Below are 6268 nucleotides of genomic sequence, written 5' to 3'. Positions count from 1 at the left end.
AAGAAGAGATCCATGTCCAATATGATGTTTTCTGTTTGTTTTTATTATTACTCTCTGAAATACGTTACCAATACAATCATGCATGTTTTATCTAAATAACTTATTTATCGTCTTATAACTAGGCCACTACACCAGCCAGGATAAACACTGGATCAGTTCATCGTCAGCCAGATTTTATTTAGAGATGCGTTGTTGCCCAAATCTTTCTATATAAAGAATTAATGCACTTTTCCAGCCTTAGTATGTATCCAAATTACCCCTTTAATGCACCCAACTTTCATGAGCTGCACTGAGCCCCTACACGCGATCCCCCTCTGCACTCCTGCTAGCGGTGGTCAGTGGGCTGGGGAGCACGAACGTCCGCTTTCGTCACACATCTGCGCGGCCTCACCCATGAACCATTTCTCTTTGTTCCGTCTATTGTGCACTCTACCAGGCGTCACCGCATCGGCTGCGCTCTGCGTGTAAGTCAGACTCTTCAACCAGATGGATACTCGAACAAGAGCGGCGGGCGTTCTTTTGCACCTGCGCTCCAGACCGACTCCAACCAGCAGAAGGAGATGTGAGAGAAGAAGAGGTTTGTGTTCAAAAAGGAGACACCAGAGGGATCGACAGAGCCTGAGAAGCCCACCAGCGCTGATTGAAGAGACGTAAGCAGATGCAGTGGAATCGTCACGATGCCAGGACGGTCATATTGAGACTTGAAAGGAAACAGAAAGTTGTTGTGACAAAATGGGGTTCGGCTGAAGAAAAAACAGAAACTGAAAGATGAGGACAGCTTTGCCCTGCAGAAAAATCTGAATGGAGTCCTGTGGTTCATGATGCGGTGGCACCACCAGACAACCAGATGAGTCATCGCACAAAGATCGGTCTCGACGCCAGTTGCAGCTTGTTAGAGCACGAGAACCAAAAAACATCCAGCCTGGTGCGAGAGAATGGCCCAGAACTTGTGCCTGTCAAACACTCTGCCAGAGAGTGCCCCTGAACCAGAGCCAGAGAATTGGGCAGAATTGGGTCTTCCAGAGGCTCGAACACGAAGAGCAGACAGTTACCTGGACCAGGCAGCGCTGGCGAGCAGCCAGTGTGCACAACCACCCAAGCCGAAGGAGAGAGAGGGCGCCGGACCAAGTGAAAGAGGAGACCTACAGAGTTTGAAGACTACAATGGATACGTGGGGCAGAGACGGTTTCAGAAGGAGGGGTGCAGAAAGTAATGTCGCCAGCCAGGGCCTACAAAGGAGGGTGGAGGAAGAAAAACAAAGAGAATGTGTGGTGCAGAGGTTTTCCCCAGGAAAGCGCGACAGGAGCTGTGACTTTAAAGAGGGGCGTCAGCTGAATCGAAAATGTGAAACCTGCAGAGGAAAGAAAGAAGCCTGAAGCGGAGAAAATCAGCTGAGTCCGATACTCCGAAGGGAGCTGAGGCAGCACCAGAAGCTGAAAGCAACGATTGCAGAGCGTTCAAAAGGAAGAGGATACGAGTCCCTGCGCTCGCTCCTGGTCTTGTGCCTGCCTGGGAAAGAGAACAGACCAAAGAAGGCTGCGGACCTCGGGCGGTAGCCCTTCTGGTCCTCAGACGGCGTTCCAGGGAAGCGTAAAAGCTTCTTTGGGCACGTGCCCATCAGCTGATGCCGTAAAAGACACGGCTCGTGGTGCATCTGTGCTGATGGACCATGGGCGTGAAGCCAGAGAGCTCAAGAATCATCTGTGGACGCGTAACTGAGGGCTTGGATGAGGCTGTGGGTTGGCCGGCTGCAGTGCAGGAGCGAGGCTCCCCTCTGCGATGTGGTCGGATGACACCAACCACAGCCAGGATCGGCTGCCCGCCGGGCGCGGAGGATTGGCCGAGAAGAGCACCATCGTCGTTGCCGGTCTTGTTTGGAGCCCACGCCCGTGAAAGCGTGGAGCAGAGAGTGTGCGCGCTGACCAAGAGAGGCACAAGCCGGACTAGAGGAGGCCACTGGAGCCATGAGAGGTCCACACTTGAGGGAAATGTCCTGTCGTCTCTTTCTATGGCGTGGTTGTCTTCTCTCTCGGTCCCCAGGAACAGGTTAGGGGTGCACCTCGGGGACCTTCCTGGGAGAAACGCTGTACACCTGTGGGAGGCCTTTCAACGAAACCCCTTGGATTGACTTGAGGTGATTGTTAAGGTTGTTTCATGTTATACAAAGGTGAAATGAACCAGTAAGGAAAACGCGATCGTTTTAAGCCCATTAAGTGTGCGAGTAAGCATTATTGCCATGACTAAGATACGCACCTCATCTTTCCTTCGCTATTTGCAGTCAGCAGGCAAGACTGAGAAGGAGGTGGATTGGAGCAGATACTTTCAAGCCAAAAGGACCCTTCATGTGCACTGACTAGAAATTCTGCGACTATGGAAAAGCAGAGGTGCCAAAGAGGTATGCACAGAGGATCCAGCTAATACAGTTTCAAATGGTGGCTACGATGTGTAAGATAAAGCGATTATCCATTTATCATTTTTTTATGCATTGAGAGAAACTTCCGAATAGGAATTAAGAAGGTGTGTTTATTTATATTGTCTCCCCCCCCCGTTTTTTCAATCCGTCCAGGGCTGTCAAAGGATGTCTCTATGGTTCTGTGTTCGAGCTGCTCACTGGGCGCTCTCTTTGTCACTCTCGCACTGTTGGGCCAGAGTGGTCCCTCCCCGAGGAGGAGCAGCCTTTTGCTGTGGCCAGCTGAGTGCCGAATGAAGGAGGGTAGAGTCGTGCTGCCTCCTGCCTGGGGGAGCCGGCCGCGGGGCGACTGGTACTGCTAGGATGGCGCAGAGGGTGCTTGAGCCCAGGTTCAAACAGGTCTAGACTGCTTCGAATCTCTGGCCTGTGCAGCAGGAAGGCCAGGCAGGGGGAATGCTCGTCGAGGAGATGAGCGTCGGCTCGCTGACCTACTACGGCGAGAGGAAAGTGGCATGCTTAGTTCTCAGAGAGCCCATCTTGCTCCCCAGCCTGCTTTCCCAAGCTTTCTACGGGTGCCAAGAGCTCGAGCGAGCCAACAAAAGAACCTGAGAAGAAAAAGAAGGCAAAGGTGTTGCACCATGAACTGTAAATGGCAAGATGGAATGTGTGGCCTGGATGACTGGTGATTCAAAACTTAGGCTTTATCTCTGGGTGCAAGGTGTTGTTGTCGGTCTTGTGGCAGTGGTTTAGGGTTTCGAAGTTATACCACGCCCTAAAATCCCAAGCTGTGTGCCCTTTTTTTTTTTTTTTTTTTGTACTGATTGATTGCACCACAGACCCAAGATGCCTTCAGTCAGTTAGGCTTGTTAACATTAAGTATCTTGTTTCACATATCAGTGCCGGAGGACGCAGTAACCTGGCTAAGTATGTCTGAGGTGTTTTAGCCTGCAGGTTTAGACTAAAGTAGTAGATAGCCGTACTCCACAAGCTCCACAATTATGCGAAAAATAGATTTCCTCGTTCTATTTCTGTCACGTGTTCTCTTCAGTATTCAGATATACGAAAAACTAGGTACCTTGTTGCCATTGCAGTGCATGGCCGAGTTAGCGGTATCGACATATTAACACATTTCTGACCTGCTAAAATGACCTCTGCCGCTTCAACAGAAGTTGTCCTTGTGTTCTTTACTTTGTAAAGTTAAAAAAAAATTATCTGTCATTCTGGTGCAAGTGTGTGTCGTGCGCAGTGTATAGAAGAGTAATTGTTAAATAGCAATATGGGCCAAGAGTTTATCTAGTTTGATTAAGTGTTATAGAATGATGTCATTTATGAGGTCCTTCCCTGGTAAATCTTTTCGCACTGTTGCATGTGTTGAGGAGAATGCTGTAAATTTGTATTTGTTTTCAGCAGCTGGACTGTAGTAATTAATCGAATATGCTGTGAATCCAAGCCATGTTTTGCAATCTTTTCTAACTCGGCAAGACTGCACCATTGATCCTTTATCCTCTTGTGAAACGAACTTCTAATGTATTGCAGTTTCGATTTGTAACCTCTGTGAACTGTAATTTTTTGAAGGGCAAGTCCTACTTTTGTGTAGCGTCTTATGATCACTATTTTTGGCACTTGTTTTGTACACTTAATAAAAAAGAACATGCTTTGCTCCAGTAATGTAATTGGTTAAAGTTGAAGTGTGCAGGGGTGACTAAAACGGGGTCAGTTTATCTGCACAGTGGGCATTTTCTCCACAGCATGGACACTGTAGTGTGAAGGTGAGCCACCAGATGGCACTCCATCCCATTATTAGTCTGGTAAGAAACATTTTGTGGCGTGTGTGTTTATACATTTAATCCCAGTTAGTGTTTCTGTTTGTGTCAGGATCGGGTTGCAACCACTATGTCATAATACTGGTATTTTCAAACATTGTGGCCACAGACTTGGGATTGCACCATCTTTCCTGATCTACCTAGCAGTTTGCACTTTCATAATCTGGGCAAGCAAAAAATCAGTAAACTTCTTATCAGACAGTTTGCTGCCAAGAAAAGTGAAATACCGTCTTCGAGACATGTAGGTTGTGTACCCTCCATTTGTCTTGACCCATCTAGCGACACCTCGACTCGTTAATGTCTTACCTTATCCTGTTATGGCATTCACAAATGATAAATATTTCTATAATTGCTTTAGTGTTTAGATTAATACGTGATTGAATTCATTATACAGGTTGCTTGGTGCATCGTGATCAGGACGAGGTTGCCACAGCAGTCTACAACAGATACTGCCCCTGCTGTCGTTGGAAGCATACGGTGTTACTGGTTGGTATCTTAAATCTATTTAAATCTAAGATAGTAAGCCTGAACACTTTTTAACTAAACTACGTTAAAGTACAGAAAGCACCAAATAACTCAAATGAAGAGAAGATCTTTAGGAATGAACGATAAAAATTAATGTAACAGGCTACAAGTGCATTTACTCTCCAGTTACATCCTTCACCAACTAAAAATAGTTGCTTCAGGTCCAAGGACAGGTAAAAGAGCCATGAACTGGCTCTACATGTCATGGATCGGTCCGGTTGCGTCTACAGACATCAACTTATTGCCTCATTGGTCTGCTTGCTATAGATAAACGAACAATGTCAACCAATCAACATCAACGGCCTACGTAAGGTTCCCCGTTTTCTCTGTGTTGGTGTGTGTGTGTGTAGCTGTGTGTGTGTGTGTGTCTATGTGAGGGAGACTTTAATGTGAGAAACTAATGATAGACCTTCAGTACTCTAGCGATAACTTGGTTCTGGTTTTGTCTCAATGATCTTTATAAGTAAATTTGAGGAAAGTTCAGGTGCGTTTGATAAAAATGATAACAAAAAGTCAGTGGTGGAATATAGTCAGATCTGTAGTAGCACATTATACAAATACGAAAATGAAAGGTCCTCATCCCAAGAATGCTACTAGTGAAAGTATACAAGCAGAGTGGAAGGAGTGTGAATACTCATTGCAGACAAGCAAGAGAGGTATGTATTTATTTTGTATATTAATGATCATGCAGTGTTAACATTTACTGTTGTAGATGGTCATGAATGAGATATTTTTAACTATATTATACTAACAGACTATCACGACTGTTATAAGTTATATTTATATGCTTACTCGTGTTTTGTATAAAAAAATTCTTTATTTTAAACGTACTTTTCGAGTGAGTAGCTATAGCTGTATATAAAATACTCAAAATGAGTAGTTGAGTACAGTACTTCGAGCTCTAAAAGTATATTTAGTTAATCCCACCCTGCAAGAAGACTGCTGCGTCGGCAAGCACATGTGAAAATTATTTTCATTCAGGTCACATATCAGTATTATGTGACCTGAATGAAAATAATTTTCAATGTGCTGCTGACGCAGCAGTTTTGCAGTGGTGGGATGTAACTAAATACTTTAGAGCTCAAGTACTGTACTCAACTACTCATTTTGAGTATTTTTTTTATATACAGCTATAGCTACTCACTAAAGTTACTTTACAAATAAAGAATTTTTTTATACAAACACGAGTAAGCATATAAATATAACTTATAACAGTCGTGATAGTCTGTTAGTATAATATAGTTAAAAATATCTCATTCATGACCATCTACAACAGTAAATGTTAACACTGCATGATCATTAATATACAAAATAAATACATACCTCTCTTGCTTGTCTGCAATGAGTATTCACACTCTTCTAACATTGCTTGTATACTTTCACTAGTAGCATTTTGGATGCAGGACTTTCACTTTTTCTATTTTTATAATGTGCTACTACAGGATCTGAATATACTTCCACCACTGACTTTTTGTTATCATTTTTATCAAACGCACCTGAACTTTCCTCA

Source organism: Morone saxatilis, unplaced genomic scaffold, assembly GCF_004916995.1.
Source record: "Morone saxatilis isolate NCDOM2014 unplaced genomic scaffold, NCSU_SB_2.0 Contig14, whole genome shotgun sequence".
Classification (NCBI taxonomy): Eukaryota; Metazoa; Chordata; class Actinopteri; family Moronidae; genus Morone; species Morone saxatilis.
This window is presented reverse-complemented; position numbering follows the sequence as displayed.